Source organism: Pleurodeles waltl, chromosome 4_1 (assembly GCF_031143425.1).
Source record: "Pleurodeles waltl isolate 20211129_DDA chromosome 4_1, aPleWal1.hap1.20221129, whole genome shotgun sequence".
Lineage (NCBI taxonomy): Eukaryota > Metazoa > Chordata > Amphibia > Caudata > Salamandridae > Pleurodeles > Pleurodeles waltl.
Window position 1 is genome coordinate 849386525 of NC_090442.1, and position 19944 is coordinate 849406468.

The following is a 19944-nucleotide window of genomic DNA, read 5'->3' on the forward strand; positions in this document are numbered from 1 at the left end:
CCGGGGCCGGAGGGGGCGGGCAACTCCACTAGCTGGAGTGTCCTGCGGGGCTGTGACAAAGGGGTGAGCCTTTGAGGCTCACCGCCAGGTGTTACAGCTCCTGCCTGGGGGAGGTGTTAGCATCTCCACCCAGTGCAGGCTTTGTTACTGGCCTCAGAGTGACAAAGGCACTCTCTCCATGGGGCCAGCAACATGTCTCTAGTGTGGCAGGCTGCTGGAACCAGTCAGCCTACACAGATAGTCGGTTAAGTATCAGGGGGCACCTCTAAGGTGCCCTCTGTGGTGTATTTTACAATAAAATGTACACTGGCATCAGTGTGCATTTATTGTGCTGAGAAGTTTGATACCAAACTTCCCAGTTTTCAGTGTAGCCATTATGGTGCTGTGGAGTTCGTGTAGAACAGACTCCCAGACCATATACTCTTATGGCTACCCTGCACTTACAATGTCTAAGGTTTTGCTTAGACACTGTAGGGGCACAGTGCTCATGCACTGGTACCCTCACCTATGGTATAGTGCACCCTGCCTTAGGGCTGTAAGGCCTGCTAGAGGGGTGTCTTACCTATACTGCATAGGCAGTGAGAGGCTGGCATGGCACCCTGAGGGGAGTGCCATGTCGACTTACTCATTTTGTTCTCACTAGCACACACAAGCTGGTAAGCAGTGTGTCTGTGCTGAGTGAGGGGTCTCTTAGGGTGGCATAATACATGCTGCAGCCCTTATAGACCTTCCCTGGCATCAGGGCCCTTGGTACCAGAGGTACCAGTTACAAGGGACTTATCTGGATGCCAGGGTGTGCCAATTGTGGAATCAAAAGTACAGGTTAGGGAAAGAACACTAGTGCTGGGGCCTGGTTAGCAGGCCTCAGCACACTTTCAATTCAAAACATAGCATCAGCAAAGGCAAAAAGTCAGGGGGTAACCATGCCAAGGAGGCATTTCCTTACACAACCCCCCCCCAAACGAAAGAGGATGAGACTAACCTTTCCCAAGAGAGTCTTCATTTTCTAAGTGGAAGAACCTGGAAAGGCCATCTGCATTGGCATGGGCAGTCCCAGGTCTGTGTTCCACTATAAAGTCCATTCCCTGTAGGGAGATGGACCACCTCAACAGTTTTGGATTTTCACCTTTCATTTGCATCAGCCATCTGAGAGGTCTGTGGTCAGTCTGAACTAGGAAGTGAGTACCAAAGAGGTATGGTCTCAGCTTCTTCAGGGACCAAACCACAGCAAAGGCCTCCCTCTCAATGGCACTCCAACGCTGCTCCCTGGGGAGTAACCTCCTGCTAATGAAAGCAACAGGCTGGTCAAGGCCATCATCATTTGTTTGGGACAAAACTGCCCCTATCCCATGTTCAGAGGCATCTGTTTGCACAATGAATTGCTTGGAGTAATCTGGAGCTTTTAGAACTGGTGCTGTGCACATAGCTTGCTTCAGGGTGTCAAAGGCCTGTTGGCATTCTACAGTCCAGTTTACTTTCTTGGGCATTTTCTTGGAGGTGAGTTCTGTGAGGGCTGTCACAATGGATCCATATCCCTTCACAAACCTCCTATAGTACCCAGTCAAGCCAAGGAATGCCCTGACTTGAGTCTGGGTTTTTGGAGCTGCCCAGTCCAGAATAGTCTGGATCTTAGGCTGGAGTGGCTGAACTTGGCCTCCACCTACAAGGTGTCCCAAGTAAACCACAGTTCCCTGCCCTATCTGGCATTTGGATGCCTTGATAGAGAGGCCTGCAGATTGCAGGGCCTTCAAAACCTTCTTCAGGTGGACCAGGTGATCCTGCCAGGTGGAGCTGAAGACAGCAATATCATCCAGATAAGCTGCACTAAAGGATTCCAACCCAGCAAGGACTTGATTCACCAACCTTTGGAAGGTGGCAGGGGCATTCTTTAAACCAAAGGGCATTACAGTGAATTGATAATGCCCATCCGGTGTGGAGAATGCTGTCTTTTCTTTTGCTCCAGGGGCCATTTTGATTTGCCAGTACCCTGCTGTTAAGTCAAAGGTACTTAAGAATTTGGCAGCCCCTAATTTGTCTATTAGCTCATCAGCTCTAGGAATGGGATGAGCATCTGTCTTTGTGACAGAGTTGAGACCTCTGTAGTCCACACAAAACCTCATCTCTCTCTTTCCTTCTTTGGTGTGAGGTTTGGGGACTAAGACCACTGGGCTAGCCCAGGGGCTGTCAGAGTACTCAATTACTCCCAATTCCAGCATCTTGTGGACTTCCACCTTGATGCTTTCCTTAACTTGGTCAGACTGTCTAAATATTTTGTTTTTGACAGGCATGCTGTCTCCTGTGTCCACATCATGGGTACACAGATGTGTCTGACCAGGGGTTAGGGAAAAGAGTTCAGCAAACTGCTGCAGGACCTTCCTGCAGTCAGACTGCTGTTGGCTAGAGAGGGTGTCTGAGTAGATCACTCCATCTACTGAGCCATCTTTAGGGTCTGATGAGAGGAGATCAGGGAGAGGTTCACTCTCAGCTTCCTGGTCCTCATCTGTTACCATCAACAGATTTACATCAGCCCTGTCATGGAAGAGCTTAAGGCGGTTCACATGGATCACCCTCTTGGGGCTCCTGCTTGTGCCTAGGTCCACCAGGTAGGTGACCTGACTCTTCCTCTCTAGTACTGGGTAAGGGCCACTCCATTTGTCCTGAAGTGCCCTGGGAGCCACAGGCTCCAGAACCCAGACTTTCTGCCCTGGTTGAAATTCAACCAGTGCAGCCTTTTGGTCATACCACAACTTCTGGAGTTGTTGGCTGGCCTCAAGGTTTTTACTTGCCTTTTCCATGTACTCTGCCATCCTTGAGCGAAGGCCAAGTACATAGTCCACTATGTCTTGTTTAGGCTCATGAAGAGGTCTCTCCCAGCCTTCTTTAACAAGAGCAAGTGGTCCCCTTACAGGGTGGCCAAACAGAAGTTCAAAGGGTGAGAATCCTACTCCCTTCTGAGGCACCTCTCTGTAAGCGAAAAGCAGACATGGCAGGAGGACATCCCATCTCCTTTTGAGTTTTTCTGGGAGCCCCATGATCATGCCCTTTAATGTCTTGTTGAATCTCTCAACAAGGCCATTAGTTTGTGGATGATATGGTGTAGTGAATTTGTAAGTCACTCCACACTCATTCCACATGTGTTTTAGGTATGCTGACATGAAGTTGGTACCTCTGTCAGACACCACCTCCTTAGGGAAACCCACTCTGGTAAAGATACCAATGAGGGCCTTGGCTACTGCAGGGGCAGTAGTCGACCTAAGGGGAATAGCTTCAGGATACCTAGTAGCATGATCCACTACTACTAGGATGTACATATTTCCTGAGGCTGTGGGAGGTTCTAGTGGACCAACTATGTCCACACCCACTCTTTCAAAGGGGACCCCCACCACTGGAAGTGGAATGAGGGGGGCCTTTGGATGCCCACCTGTCTTACCACTGGATTGACAGGTGGGGCAGGAGAGGCAAAACTCCTTAACCTTCTGGGACATATTGGGCCAGTAGAAGTGGTTGACTAACCTCTCCCACGTCTTGGTTTGTCCCAAATGCCCAGCAAGGGGAATATCATGGGCTAAGGTCAGAATAAACTCTCTGAAACCCTGAGGCACTACCACTCTCCTAGTGGCACCAGGTTTGGGATCTCTTGCCTCAGTGTACAGGAGTCCATCTTCCAGATAGACCCTATGTGTTCCATTTTTCTTGCCTTTGGACTCTTCAGCGGCTTGCTGCCTAAGGCATTCAAGAGAGGGACAGGTTTCTTGTCCCTTACACAACTCTTCCCTTGAGGGTCCCCCTGGGCCCAAGAGCTCAACCTGATAAGGTTCCAGCTCCATAGGCTCAGTTCCCTCAGAGGGCAGAACTTCTTCCTGAGAAGAGAGGTTCTCTTTTTGGTGTTGTGTTGCAGCTGGTTTCCCAGCTGACTTTCCTTTTCTCTTGGTAGGCTGGGCCATTTTTCCAGACTCCAGCTCTACTTTTTCATCCTGTGCCTTGCACTGTGCCCTAGTCTTGACACACACCAGTTCAGGGATACCCAGTATGGCTGCATGGGTTTTCAGTTCTACCTCAGCCCATGCTGAGGACTCCAGGTCATTTCCAAGCAAACAGTCTACTGGGATATTTGAGGAGACCACCACCTGTTTCAGGCCTTTGACCCCTCCCCACTCTAAAGTTACCATAGCCATGGGATGTACTTTAGTCTGATTGTCAGCGTTGGTGACTGGGTAAGTTTGTCCAGCCAGGTATTGGCCAGGGGAAACCAGTTTCTCTGTCACCATGGTGACACTGGCACCTGTATCCCTCAGGCCCTCTACACTTGTCCCATTAATTAAGAGCTGCTGCCTGTATTTTTGCATGTTAGTGGGCCAGGCAGCCAGTGTGGCTAAATCCACCCCACCCTCAGAGACTAATGTAGCTTCAGTGTGACACCTGATTTGCTCTGGGCACACTGTTGATCCCACTTGGAGACTGGCCATTCCAGTTTTAGCTGGATGGGAGTTAGAAGTGGTATCTTTCTTGGGACAGGCCTTGTCTCCAGTTTGGTGTCCAGACTGACTACAGTTACGACACCAGGCCTTTTTGGGATCAAAGTTTTTACCCTTGCACCCAGAATTGTTTTGTGAAGAGGCTCTGGGCCCACCCTCCTGTGCAGGTTTTTGGGGGCCTGTAGAGGACTCTTTACTATCTTTGTTTTTGGCTGTCTCGCCACCTTTCCCCTGGGGAGGTTTTGTGACCCCTTTCTTTTGGTCACCCCCTGTGGAAGTTTTGGACACCCTAGTCTTGACCCAATGGTCCGCCTTCTTTCCCAATTCTTGGGGAGAAATTGGTCCTAGGTCCACCAGATGCTGATGCAGTTTATCATTGAAACAATTACTTAATAGGTGTTCTTTCACAAATAAATTGTACAGCCCATCATAATCATTTACACCATTGCCTTGAATCCAACCATCTAGTGTTTTTACTGAGTAGTCTACAAAGTCAACCCAGGTCTGGCTCGAGGATTTTTGAGCCCCCCTGAATCTAATCCTATACTCCTCAGTGGAGAATCCAAAGCCCTCAATCAGGGTACCCTTCATGAGGTCATAAGATTCTGCATCTTTTTTAGAGAGTGTGAGGAGTCTATCCCTACACTTTCCTGTGAACATTTCCCAAAGGAGAGCACCCCAGTGAGATTTGTTCACTTTTCTGGTTTCACAAGCCCTCTCAAAAGCTGTGAACCATTTGGTGATGTCATCACCATCTTCATATTTAGTTACAATCCCTTTGGGGATTTTCAACATGTCAGGAGAATCTCTGACCCTAGTTATGTTGCTGCCACCATTGATGGGTCCTAGGCCCATCTCTTGTCTTTCCCTTTCTATGGCTAGGATCTGTTTTTCCAAAGCCAATCTTTTGGCCATCCTGGCTAACTGGATGACCTCTTCACTGGGGTTATCCTCAGTGATTTCAGAGAGGCTGGACCCTCCTGTGAGGGAGCCAGCATCTCTGACTATTATTTTTGGAGTCAGGGCTTGAGAAGCCCTGTTCTCCCTAGATAGGACTGGTGGAGGGGATTCTTCCTCCAGTTCACTATCATCCTCCTCTGTGTTATCCACAGAGGGGTTGGCTCTATCATACTCTGCCAACAGCTCCTGGAGCTGTACTTTGGTAGGTCTGGAGCCCATTGTTATTTTTCTTATGTTACAGAGTGACCTTAGCTCTTTCATCTGGAGATGGAGGTAAGGTGTGGTGTCAAGTTCCACCACATTCATCTCTGTACTAGACATTATTCTTCTAAAAGTTGGAATGCTTTTAAGAATCTAAAACTAGTTCTAGAATCTAATTCAAACTTTTACAAACTTTTAAACTCTAAAAGAAATGCTAACAGGGACTAACACAAGGCCCTAGCAGGACTTTTAAGAATTTAGAAAACTTTTCAAATTGCAAAAATCAATTTCTAATGACAATTTTGGAATTTGTCGTGTGATCAGGTATTGGCTGAGTAGTCCAGCAAATGCAAAGTCTTGTACCCCACCGCTGATCCACCAATGTAGGAAGTTGGCTCTGTATGTGCTATTTCAAAGTAAGGAATAGCATGCACAGAGTCCAAGGGTTCCCCTTAGAGGTAAAATAGTGGTAAAAAGAGATAATACTAATGCTCTATTTTGTGGTAGTGTGGTCGAGCAGTAGGCTTATCCAAGGAGTAGTGTTAAGCATTTGTTGTACATACACATAGACAATAAATGAGGTACACACACTCAGAGACAAATCCAGCCAATAGGTTTTGTAATAGAAAAATATATTTTCTTAGTTTATTTTAAGAACCACAGGTTCAAATTTCACATGTAATAGCTTGTTTGAAAGGTATTGCAGGTAAGTACTCTAGGAACTTTGTATCATTACATTAGCATGTATACTTTTGTCATAACACACAATAAGCTGTTTTAAAAGTGGACACAGTGCAATTTTCACAGTTCCTGGGGGAGGTAAGTTATTGTTAGTTTTAACAGGTAAGTAAGTCACTTACAGGTTTCAGTTTTTGGTCCAAGGTAGCCCACCGTTGGGGGTTCAGAGCAACCCCAAAGTTATCACACCAGCAGCTCAGGGCCGGTCAGGTGCAAAGGTCAAAGAGGTGCCCAAAACACATAGGCTTCAATGGAGAGAAGGGGGTGCCCCGGTTCCAGTCTGCTTGCAGGTAAGTACCCGCGTCTTCCGAGGGCAGACCAGGGGGTTTTGTAGGGCACCGGGGGGGGCACAAGTCAGCACAAAAAGTACACCCTCAGCAGCGCGGGGGCGGCCGGGTGCAGTGTGCAAACACGCGTCGGGTTTTCAATGGAAGTCAATGAGAGATCAAGGGATCTCTTCAGCGTCGCAGGCAGGCAAGGGGGGGCTCCTCGGGGTAGCCACCACCTGGACAAGGGAGAGGGCCTCCTGGGGGTCACTCCTGCACAGAAGTTCCGTTTCTTTAGGCGCTGGGGGCTGCGGGTGCAGGGTCTTTTTCAGGCGTCGGGAAATGGAGTTCAGACAGTCGCCGTCAGGGGGAGCCTGGGGATTCCCTCTGCAGGCGTCGCTGTGGGGGCTCAGGGGGGACAACTTTGGTTACTCACAGTCGTAGAGTCGCCGGAGGGTCCTCCCTGAGTTGGTTGTTCTCCACCAGTCGAGTCGGGGTCGCCGGGTGCAGTGTTGCAAGTCTCACGCTTCTTGCGGGGAGTTGCAGGGGTCTTTAAATCTGCTCCTTGTAACAAAGTTGCAGTTCTTTTGGAGCAGTGCCGCTGTCCTCGGGAGTTTCTTGTCTTTTTCGAAGCAGGGCAGTCCTCAGAGGATTCAGAGGTCGCTGGTCCCTTGGAAAGCGTCGCAGGAGCAGGGTTCTTTGGAAGGCAGGAGACAGGCCGGTAAGTCTGGGGCCAAGGCAGTTGGTGTCTCCTGGTCTTCCTCTGCAGGGGTCTTTCAGCTCGGCAGTCCTTCTTCTTGTAGTTGCAGGAATCTAACTCTTTAGGTTCAGGGAAGCCCTTAAATACTAAATTTAAGGGCGTGTTTAGGTCTGGGGGGTTAGTAGCCAATGTCTACTAGCCCTGAGGGTGGGTACACCCTCTTTGTGCCTCCTCCCAAGGGGAGGGGGTCACATCCCTAATCCTATTGGGGGAATCCTCCATCTGCAAGATGGAGGATTTCTAAAAGTTAGAGTCACCTCAGCTCAGGACACCTTAGGGGCTGTCCTGACTGGCCAGTGACTCCTCCTTGTTATTCTCATTATTTTCTCCGGCCTTGCCGCCAAAAGTGGGGGCCGGGGCCGGAGGGGGCGGGCAACTCCACTAGCTGGAGTGTCCTGCGGGGCTGTGACAAAGGGGTGAGCCTTTGAGGCTCACCGCCAGGTGTTACAGCTCCTGCCTGGGGGAGGTGTTAGCATCTCCACCCAGTGCAGGCTTTGTTACTGGCCTCAGAGTGACAAAGGCACTCTCCCCATGGGGCCAGCAACATGTCTCTAGTGTGGCAGGCTGCTGGAACCAGTCAGCCTACACAGATAGTCGGTTAAGTTTCAGGGGGCACCTCTAAGGTGCCCTCTGTGGTGTATTTTACAATAAAATGTACACTGGCATCAGTGTGCATTTATTGTGCTGAGAAGTTTGATACCAAACTTCCCAGTTTTTAGTGTAGGCATTATGGTGCTGTGGAGTTCATGTAGAACAGACTCCCAGACCATATACTCTTATGGCTACCCTGCACTTACAATGTCTAAGGTTTTGCTTAGACACTGTAGGGGCACAGTGCTCATGCACTGGTACCCTCACCTATGGTATAGTGCACCCTGCCTTAGGGCTGTAAGGCCTGCTAGAGGGGTGTCTTACCTATACTGCATAGGCAGTGAGAGGCTGGCATGGCACCCTGAGGGGAGTGCCATGTCGACTTACTCATTTTGTTCTCACTAGCACACACAAGCTGGTAAGCAGTGTGTCTGTGCTGAGTGAGGGGTCTCTTAGGGTGGCATAATACATGCTGCAGCCCTTAGAGACCTTCCCTGGCATCAGGGCCCTTGGTACCAGAGGTACCAGTTACAAGGGACTTTTCTGGATGCCAGGGTGTGCCAATTGTGGAATCAAAAGTACAGGTTAGGGAAAGAACACTGGTGCTGGGGCCTGGTTAGCAGGCCTCAGCACACTTTCAATTCAAAACATAGCATCAGCAAAGGCAAAAAGTCAGGGGGTAACCATGCCAAGGAGGCATTTCCTTACACTTACTATTCCAATTGTTAATTTACCTTTGTTTCCTTAGAGGAGCAAAGTATCTGTTATTTGCGTTTGCTCTGAGTTGTAGAATTGTGTGTACAAGAATAATGTAAAGGAGGGCGAACCGCTGTAAGGAGTGAAGAGCTGCATCAGAAGCGCCATGCTGGGATTGGACAGTTGGTGCGAAAAGCCACATTACAATAGGGTAAAGGACTAGAAGAATATTTGCTGCATGCATAAATACTCAGAGCCAAAACACCGAAGATTTGAATTAATTTGCTTGTTTATTGCTAAATATTTCAAAAGACACAAAGGGGGTCATTACGACCCTGGCGGTCGGTGCTATAATGGAGGTATTAGCGCCAACAGGCTGGCGGTACCTAACTCCACTATTATGACATTGGCGGGTTGGCCAAGCCAAACCGCCAAGTCAACACACCGACTGCCACGGTGGTAACGACCGCCAGGCTGGAGACTTCAGTCTCCAGCCTGGTGGCCGTCACTAGGCCACCCATGGCATTTTGACCCCGCCCACCGCCATGGTTTCCGTGGTTTCTGTACCATCACGGAAAGCATGGCGGTAGGCACTATCAGTGCCAGGGAATTCCTTCCCTCCCCAGAGTCCTCCCCCATCCTCCAACTCCCTACCCCCCCACATATACACACATACATGCACATACATACACACACTCATACACACATTCACCCATGCATGCATCCATTCATACACACTCACAGCAACACTCACAAACATACATCCAGGCAGACACGCAAGCACATGACACAACCTGCACGTACACACACACCCACTCATGCACACATGCATTATACACACATGCACGCATTCACACACAGTCACACACACCCCCACACACACACACAACACCCCCCACCCCCTCTCCTGTCGGAGAACCCAACTTACCTGCTTGCAGGGGGTCCTCCGGAAGGAGACAGGATGCGGCGCTGCTGCCAGCAGCAGAGTCCGCCAGCAAAACACCGCAAGGCCGTATCATGGGACATGATACAGTAGGCAGTATTCTGCTTACATGTTGCAGCGGCTGGCAGCAGCACCACTTTACCGCCGTCCACTGCCATGACCGGCGCCGGAATTCCTCCAGCCTTCTGGCAGAATTCCAGCTACGGTCATAATGGCATGAAGAGTTGGTAGTCACGGCGATGGTATGTTGGCGGCCATCACCATGGCGGTAGGCGCCATTTGCTGCCAAGGTCCTAATGAGGGCCGAAATGCTTTAAAGCTTTTAAGGGTTTTGTCAAAGCTCATGTGAGAATTCCAGCAAGGGGAAGGTGAAGAGGAGCCACCTGAGGGTACACCAGCACACTATATAGTGATGAATATGGGGTTCAATACATGTTTCTGGCTTCGTCAGTGGTGCAAGATCACTGAGAATGAAGATCTATTAAGGTTTCCGTATTATGGTACTTTTGAATTAAGAATTATTAAAAGATTGAGGGAAAATTATACAAGATGAAGCCACTATTTGTACCTACACTATATGAAGCATTACATGCTTAGGAGAAAGCAGCACATGCTAAGGAGAAGGAGAAATACCAGTTCAGGGCGAGAAGAGCAGTGCACAATTACACAGATACTCAATGGAATGAAGAACAGTAGAAGAGGAGAAAATATATAGTCAGGGGAACTCAAATGTACCCAATTATAATTAAAGAAGACTAAAAAGAACAAGACACAGGGTCATGATGATGATGGAGCTGCAAAGAAATCCAACTCTGATAGTGATTTAGGGGATGATATTCTGGATGCTTTATTGGCTTCGCTTCCACCACCATATGTGGCCCTTGTAACAAATAATGAGGGTGCTTCAACTTATGGTGCTACAGTGGCTACAGCCCCTGTTGATCCCAAAGTGAATCAAATTGAGAGACCATTGCGGGGAACACAACCTGCTGTAGAACCTGTTGTATCTAATATTGTACCTGCATGAGTTGAGAATGTCCCTGCAGTGATTCCTTCAGGTTTCACTGCTTCTATTGTGACTGTACCAGCACTGGTTACTAGAGTCATATTAGCTCAGGATTGAGATTTGAACAGCAAATACACCTATAAGGATTGTTCAAAATAATGTGGTTCATGGAGTTATTGGAGGAGTGTTAGACCTGACACGTGGGGATGGTGGTTCCCCCAATTTGTTTACTTTTTCTAATAGGCTTTGCTGATCCTGTTTGATTGGCCTTATGGCCCTTGTCATTTCCCCACTGTAAGTCCAGTGTGAAAGTGCATATGTCCCCCTCCTACATAAGTTAGGGAATTGAACTAACCATTATGTGCACACTTACACATTGGTGTTTGTAGGTATATACTGGGTCTAGCATTGTTGCTGGTATGTGTATACGTTCACATTGGTGTTTTCATATGTATACTGAGCCTGGCAGAACTTGCCAGTATGTGCACACTTGTACATTGGGGTTTTCCATATACATACTGGGCCTGGCTGGCTGCATATACTGAGCCTGGCATGACTTGCTCAAAGGTGCATATTTACACATTGGTAAATACGGGGCCTAGCATTGCTGCCATTATGTGCACACTTGCACATCAATGTTTTCATATGTCTACTGAGTCTGACACAGCATGCCTGTATGGGTGCACTTGCACCCTTGTGGTGTTCTCAAAGCTTGCATTCAGCCTGGCTCTGCAGGCTTGTGCGGGCACCAGGGCATATGTGCTCACAGAGTGAAGAAGGCCCATCACACAGCCTTCCTACATGGAGGCAGGCCTGGGCACACTGCTTGCTGCAGTGTGACACTCTGAAGTGTGCTCTCCAAGGGCTTTTTGGCTTGGCCCCTGTTCAGTATGGAGGTCTCAGGGACATCAAAGACCTCCTTCCTTGTACCGGTATGAGGGACCTACATCTTGCACCATGTGATTTGGAGAGTGGTTCCCTCTTACAGGTCTATGTTTTCTGCTGGATTCCACCAGGCAGCAGCGGTGTGAGCCTAGAACTAAGAATTCTGCCTGGATATCAGACTTGCCTGGTGTGGAGCCTGGAAAGGATAGCCTGCATTTAAGGAGTGTGGCAATTAATTGTGGAGCCACGTCATGCATAAGCATTCGGTTGGTAGTGAATGGATTACTGTTTGCAGGACTTTGCGTGACCCACAGTTGTCAATTGTGCCGCATATCTCTTGTACAATACCCTACTGCATGCTCATTGCATGCAGTGTTCGTATCATGGGTTGTGACCCTCAGAAGTAGCGGCGTACCACGGGCAGTGCTGCATTGTAGCTCGTCTAGTACCGCTGAACTGGCGTCTCTGTGTGTGTGACCGAAATGATCTGATGTGGCTCAAGTCATCGCACATCAGATTGTGTGCCTCATTCCAGGGAGATATGGAATAGGAATTGATTGTGTGTTCAGAACTGCCCACTGCACCTCAAGTCATCGCACATGAGGCAAGGCATCTCATCCCTACAGGCACCACAGTGGTACCTTTCATGTGCAAGCAGGACTGTCTGGTGGGACTCAAGTCATCACTCACAAGATGTTGTGCCTCAGTCTAGGGAGGCACAGCATTGGTAACTTGTTATGTGCAACCGGGATCGTCTGGTGCAACTAAAGCCATCACACACCGGACATTGTAGCTCATTCCAGTGAGGCACAGCATTTGTGACCCTTTAGGTGACAAGCGGAATTATCTGGTGCACCTCAAGTCTTTGTGCACCAGATGTTGGGCCTTATTCAAGGGAGGCCCTGTATTGTGCGGTTTTGCGTGTATTTGGAAGTGTCTGGTGTCTCAGGTCATCACACACCAGATCTTGTGCCCATACTTGGAGGGCACGGAATTTGGTAAACTCTCCGTGTGCATCTAGGGTGCCTAGGGTGTTCCAAGCCTTCATGCCTTCATGCCTCGGACGTGGTGTCTCCTGTCCTGGGAGTTGCCGGTTTGGCAGCTATCTGTGAAGAAGAGTGTCTGGCTTGGCTGGACACCACTCTGAACAGTGTGTCCCAAGGCAAGTGATTTTCAGATTAGGGCCCACTAAGTAAACTTCTCGAGTGTGGGCCAAACCTCCATTTGCTGACTGTTGCCTGTTCAATCATTCTCTCTTTCTTCCCCTGCACCGTTGTCCCAGGATCCTGTACCATGTGCTACCATGGCCAAGAGTAGCCTAGTATCTGGACGTCAGGCTAGGCTGGTAGCAGGGAAGACAAAGGAGGCAAAATACTGGTAGAGCTGCCCAAGATCACACAGAGAGTCAGAGGAGATGGAGGATCCAAAGAGGAAGCTTTATTCAATGGGAATAAGAGAGATAAGGCTCAGAAAGTACAGGCATTCTTCAAGAGGCAATGTTGCACTGAGACTAACACCATAGGACTAACGTGCAAGACATATTACTGGCGGTCGCCAGTAGGTAGTTATACTTAGGACGACGCTTCCATAGAAAAAGCCTTTTCTGACTTGCCTATATCTTTGGTGCCGTTTGACGAATCTTTTCCAGAAAAAGTGTTCCCAAGAATCTTGTTGTACATGGGAAGATTCGGGGTGATCCATTAAGCAGGGCTATGAAAAAGAGGGAGGGGCCACCCTGCAGGACCATCTGCTGATTTCTATGACTTGGTGGCAGCTTAGAAGCTGCCACCAAGTCATAGCAAACACTTCGGCTCCATGAAGGGAGCGTTTTCAAACAGCTTTCCCTTCATCTGAGTGAAGGTTTCCGCTGTCTCCCTGCCCCTGGAGATACAGACAGGGAGAGAGGAAACAATTTCTCTCACAGAGAAGGAGCTACTTAGCCACTAAATGCGTTTTATTCTTGGACATTGTGAAACTGCCCCACATAAACTTAAATGAAGCACAGGTGGTTTTCTTTCCTAGACCTCTGATAGTGACACACAAAACAATTTCACAGACAACAATTCAAACACAATACAACATGGTAACTTACTGAATGCAAAACACCTCACAAGTGATCCTGGACATGTGGGTTGTTAATTTTGTCAGGAACTGATGGGGGGTGCTGACTAGGCGAGTGGCAGGGAAGACAAAGGAGGCAGAATACTGGTACAGAGCTGCTTATGATCGTACAGACAATCAGATGAGGGAGGAGATCCAAAGGGGAGTGGCAATGTGGCACTCAGACTAACACCTCCGATAATAATATTTACATCCTTCCTCCTGTTTTTTCTCACCTGTTTTTTTGGCATTAGGACTGCTAACTAGTGTAAAGTGTATATGCTCTCTCTCTAAATTGGTACTGGTGATTAGGTTATCCATGATTCACATATTTTATTTACTAGTAAGTCCTTAGTAGGGTATACTAGAGGTGCCTAGGGCCTGTAAATGAAATACTGCTAGTGGGCCTGCAGCAATGATTGTGCCACCCACATGGGTAGTCCTGAAATCATGTCTCAGACCTGCCACTACAATGTCTTTGTGTGCAGTCTTGTACTGCCAATTCGAGCTGGGAAGTGTACCCGCTTGCGAGGCCCAAACCTTCCATTTTACTACATGTAGGTCACCCCTAAGGGTCTAGGAAGCATGGGCAGGGTGCAGTGTATTTAAAAGTTAGGACATATACTGGTGTGTTTTATATGTCCTGATAGCGAAATACTGCCAAATTCGCTTTTCACTATTGCAGCTTCTCTCTTCATAGGTTAACATGGGGACTGCCTTTTAAGTATCTTTTAAGTGCAATTTCCCATTGGGAGCAGATAGAGATAAAGAGTTTAAGGTGTATGAATTCACAATTTAAAAATACATATTTTGGTAGAGTTGGTTTTTAGATTGTCTTTTTGAAAATGCCACTTTTATAACGTGGGCATGTTCTTGCTTTACGATTCTGTGCCTCTTCCTGCCTGTTGAATTCACGTCTCAGTCAGACTGACAGTTGGGCTATCTGTGAATTCCCTGTAGATGGTGACACAAAAAGGGAGCTGAGGATTGTCTTGCATATCCTGATGAGTCTCCTGGGCTAGAGTGGGGAGGGAGTAGCTGACACTTACACCTGAAAGGGCTGTCCATGTCCTCACAAAATGCAATCTCCAACCCCCTGGTATGTGTCTGGGGCCAGGCCTGGGCAAGGCAGGAGCTTGTGAACAACAGAGACTTTCCTTTGAAGTTTGCCTACTTCAAAGGCAGAAAGGAGTATAAGTAGTGGACCCAAAACCCCAGCCTTTTAGATTATTTCTGGACCAAGAGGAACCTCTGCCAAGGACAATTGCTGAAGAGCTGGAAGAGGAGTACTGCCCCTTTGCCTGTGAGTGTGCTTTGCTGGGTTAGCCTGCAGTTGCTGCTTCTGCCTTTGAGAGGACAAAGACTAGATGTTGCTGTATTTTCCTGCTTGTGAAGTGTCTCTAAGGGCTTGGACTAAGCTTTAACCCTGTTCTGAAGGGCCATCAAAGACTTCCTCTGCCAGCAGCTGGACTCTCTTGCTGAGCGCCTACCCTGCCAAGTGGTGCCTAATCCAGTCCCTGGGCCCTTGAAATGAGAAGCTGGTGGAACTAAGACGAAATTCATGCAAAGGAGCCATGCAGGAGAAAAATCAATGCAACATCTACTTCGCGGCTGAAAAATGGACACGCCAATTATTCCCCAGCTGGAAAATTGATGCGACACCTGTGTGAAGCTGCCAAAATTGACTCATCACCCACGCAGTGGGGCTTTTAACCACTGTGTGCCAGAATTTTGCACGTATAGTTACTAGGCATCAAAACCACAGTAAACCTGCGTGGACCTGAGGTTGCCTGGATGGAAATCAACACATCACTCTTCTGTGGGAGAGAAATATGACGCATCGCCTACCTCACCAGAGAAGAAATGATGCATGGACTCATTTGCGAGTTAGGAATCGACTCATCTCTGACTTTTCTGATGCACGCTTTCTGTGAGGTTTTCTTTTTTTATGCAAACCAGGTGCTTTGTGTAAAAACAACACATCTATTGTTTCCCAATAGATTAAGACTCTTTTTAGTTGACTATTTTTCTAAACTGGCGTTGAGTGCTTTTGTGGTGTTTTCACTATGTTACTGTGTGTGTTGGTACACATACTTTACACATTACCTCTGAGATAAGCCTGACTGCTTGTGCCAAGCTTACAAGGGGGTAAGTAGCGGTTGTCTGTGTAGTGTAACTCCTTTATCTTGACTGGAGTGAGGGTCCCTGCTTGGACAGAGTACAAACTGACTGCCAACCAGAGGCCCAATTTCTAATAATATATATATGTAACAACATTACCAATAAAGAGACTGTGGTGTAAAGCACTCAGGAGCTCCACATGGTAGGACTGAAGCTCAGTACGTTCCTCACCCACAGTTGTTGTTACAGATTTTGACTGGTAATACCTATATATTGAATATACCTGCCAAAGCAGGGACTGTGCAGCTGACCCCTATGGTGATGTTATAATATGTAACTGAAAGACAGTACTCCCAGAGGACAAGAAATACCACCTAGGTTGTCAGCTGAGCCCATGGATCCTGGTGATGAAACAGGAGCACATATGGAGGTAACAGCAAGGGTGTAGAACTAAATACAACCACGAAAGACAAGGAACTAGCAAGGAGGAGTGCTTAACAGAAAAGAAGGAAAAACAATGGGCACACATGGCAGAAGGCAAATAACAACATACAAGGACACTAGAAGCACGGCAGCAGGAAAGCAGCAAACTTGTAACTGGAACAAATAAAGGCAGGGACTAGGAAAAAGAAATACAGAAGGAGAGGCTTCAAGGGAGCACAAGAAGTGCTGGTGCAGGAACCATGAAAACAAGGAAACACAGCAGGCAGAAATAGTTCAAGGAAAACGGAATAGCTGAGGCTCAGGAATTAAGTAGCACTGCAAGAGTACCAGTTCTAGAACAAGGATTTGCTAAGGATCAGAAGACAAGTTAGCACTTTGGGAGTACTCCAGAGAATGTTGGAAGTGCTCCTGTGCCGGTGTGACGTGATGATTGTGGCGCTTCCATGCTTGACGCTGGTTCGGCCCTTCCCACAGCGGCTTGCAGCAGCTCCACACTATCTGGCAGGAAGCGCTGCCTTTGCTGGGGTCTGCTTGGTCGAAGGGCTGTTGCTGTCTTCCGTTTTGATGTCAGGGGTTATTTTGGCTGCAGTGGCACCATTGTTGCCTCCCCTGGGGACTTTCCACTTCTCACCCCTATGCCTTGTGTATGTTCTACTGCTGTGCAGCAGATGGTGGCCCTGGTTACTGGATTCTCCGTGCCATGTCTGCCCTTAGGCCCTTGCTGTTGCTGTGCTCGGCACCTTGCATTTTTCGCCTCCGGGCAACCTTGGTCTGGCACACTGTATTTTGGCCAAAGTCTCTCCTGGAGGCTGGGTTTGTCTTTCATTTCTGATGAACTTTGCATAATTTTTGGCTCTGAGTTCCTTTCATGTCTCTGGTAGGAACGTTGCAATGCATATACTTTTCTGTTTTGTGCCTTATTTGTGAGTTATTGGACACTAGTTGCATGTGGCCTCATGGTTGGGTTAACTGTCCGTCACTTCTCTCTTAGTGGAGCTTTAGGCTTTGTTGAGGCTCCCTTCCTCCTGGTGTTTTCTTCTTCTGTTGCTTTACATCTTGAGGACTGATACTCTGTATAATCACCATCTTTCCCCTGACATGCCCCTTCAGGGATGTGTGTTGGTGGGCCTTGACGCCGTCACCCCCTGTTTTTGGTGTGTGTCTTCAGGTTCTGGTCATCGGCTGTGGTTCGCTCCTTGCAGTCTCCTGCTTCTGTTGAAGTTTCCCTTCGTGCTTTGGCTCTTGCCATTGCCTGTTCTATTTTGGCGCAGCATCATCTTCGCCTTTGGGGCTGGGAGATTTTTCCTCTCACTTACCATCTGGGGGTTCCGTGCTCTTTGGGTTTGGCCTGGGCCCTTCCATCTACCTCTGCTGGAGGCGGTCGGTGCCCGTGCAACTGCCCTGTCCGCCCCAGCGAGCCCTGGGCAGGGGCTTTCCATTACAGTCTCCTCCTTGTCCCCCAGGGTGTGAAGGTTGGTCCAAGATGGGCAGACAGCTCCACCCCCCATCCCGCAGGTGGGCATGGATGTCCTTGTACTGTTTTTCTTCTGTCAGTGATGTGTTCTCCCCTTCTGTCAGTGACCTGGTTCTGGGACGGCGGTTAGTGGTGTATGTTGCAGTTTGGGACCCGTCGGCCTGATTCCCCAGCCACTTGCTCCAGTTTTCCATTTCCAGGGCCATGGTCGGAGGGTGCCTCCCATCTCTTTGTTGAGGGAGGTCATGTACCTCCTTCCTGTCTGGTCACCTACCCCTCTTTTTTGTCATGTAGGGGAGCACCTGGGGTTGTTTTCTCCTGTTTTTGTGCCTTCAGTCTCTGCCATTTGCATTCTTCTGAAGGTGTCCCTCTGTGTTTTCTGGACATTTCTCAGAAGTTCCGGATCCTCCTTCCAAATGCCTGGCCTCGGGTTCATGTGCGGTTGTTGGCCCTGGCTGGTGGCATCACCTCCCTGGTCCTGGAACAGGCCCTGCTTGCTGTTCTGCCTTTATTGGGGGGTTGCAGTTGCTTCCTGATTGGGTACGTCACAGGGGATTTTTGGATTCTCCTCGACACATGGTTTGTGCTGGAATGCTTGACTCTGCTCTTCCGGTTAACCACTTTGCTTTGGTGATTTGCTCGTCAATCTGGGGACTTTCCTGTCCATGTTCAATCTTCAGGATACCTGTCTCCATGTTCGGGTGGCTCCTGTTTCCAGGTCCTGCTGTGGTTTGGCTTGGGTTGCCGCCACTGGCATTTTGTGTACTTCCGTTGGACTACTGTCCTCCCACCAGCCTTTCTCTGGGGTCCCTGCCCCAGGGTTGAGTCTTCTTCATTCCCAGGCTTCCTGGTCCATCAGGATCTCTGGCGGTCTAGGCCTCCATGGTGTCTCTCTTGTATGGTTTCAGTTTCCTGTTTTCTCCCTGAATGCGCCTGATCCCATCCGATCTCAGTAGCTATGCAGAGTTGGGCCTGGTTAGTCCTTGGATGGCAGGCTGCCTGGGAATACTGGGTGCTGTAGGCACAAGGTGTTGATGTCCCTCCTACCTCCGGGTGTGCTGGCTGTGTCTGTCTCTTCGGCATCTGCTGGCAGTCCGGGTCGCCTCCACAAGGGTGTGGCTGTACCTTTGCGATCTACTGGTAAGGTGGGTTATTTTTGTGTGGATAAACCCCTTTCTTGCTCTTACCTGTTTGTTTTCTAGCCCTGTGGTTCATTTCTGTGGTGCTACTTTGTTGTCTCTTTGTGCTTTGGGGGTGCTTTCACCTGGGTCCATTTGTGCATCATATCCTGCTTCCCTGGAACCCAGCACATGGTGCCTCTTTGGCCATTTTTCCTGTTTCTGCTTCCTTAGCCTGGCTCTTCGCTGATAGTTGTGTTCTCCTTCCTAGACCGCGGCTTCCCTCTTCATGTCAGGGCAGAGTCCACTCTCTTCGGGTTGCGGGCTGTTTCCCTATAGGGGGTGCTCAGTGGTTCAGTGGTTCTTCTGAGTTTGGTCTTCCCATCCTCCCTGGAGATTATTTTTTGGCTTCTTTGGTGTTCACTCGGCTGGCGTCACTGGGGTTTTCGCTCTTCCCTGATTGCCACACTTCCCCTCTTCCTCACTCAGTGTGATCTGGGGACTGTTGCCATATGTGGTCAATGGCCTCCAGGTCTTTTTACGCTTTTCATCCAATTCCCTGCTCCTACAGTTCCTGGCTCTTCTGCTGCGGGTGGTGGTTGAGGTAGTGGTGGTGCATTTTTTTTTTGGGACACAAGGGTCTTGGTTTTTGATAGTTCTTCTCTACCGGTGTCCCATCCCTTCAGTCTTCTTGGAGGGTCTTCACTGACTGGGCACTGGCCTGTCATCGGGGCTCCTTTGCTCCTTGGTTCCGGGTACGGTCTTTGTCTCCTTTCTGCCCGTTCCACTGCGATTTTTCAGTTTTCTCTGGAGGGGCTTGATATATTATTTTCCGCTGCTATTCTGGTGCTTCAGTGGTGCTCTTTTGGGGCTTTTCGGGCTCGTTGGGTTGCTGTAATTTGCTGCGTGCCTGACCTCTCAGTTGTTTAGAGGTGTCTTCCTTCTTCGTCCTCCATTTTGGTCCTTCTCTTGTGCTTTCCCATTTGAAGTTCCCTCTATATGAGCCCTTGGAGTCTGAGTCCCTTACCTTCCTGCCCTTGCAATGTTTTTCTTTATGGCTATTACCACTGCCAGATGTTTGGGGATGCTTCATCTTCTGGTTTACCGTCATCCTTACCTCTGTGTTTTTGATGACCAGGTTGTCCTTCCTTGGATTCTCAGTTCAC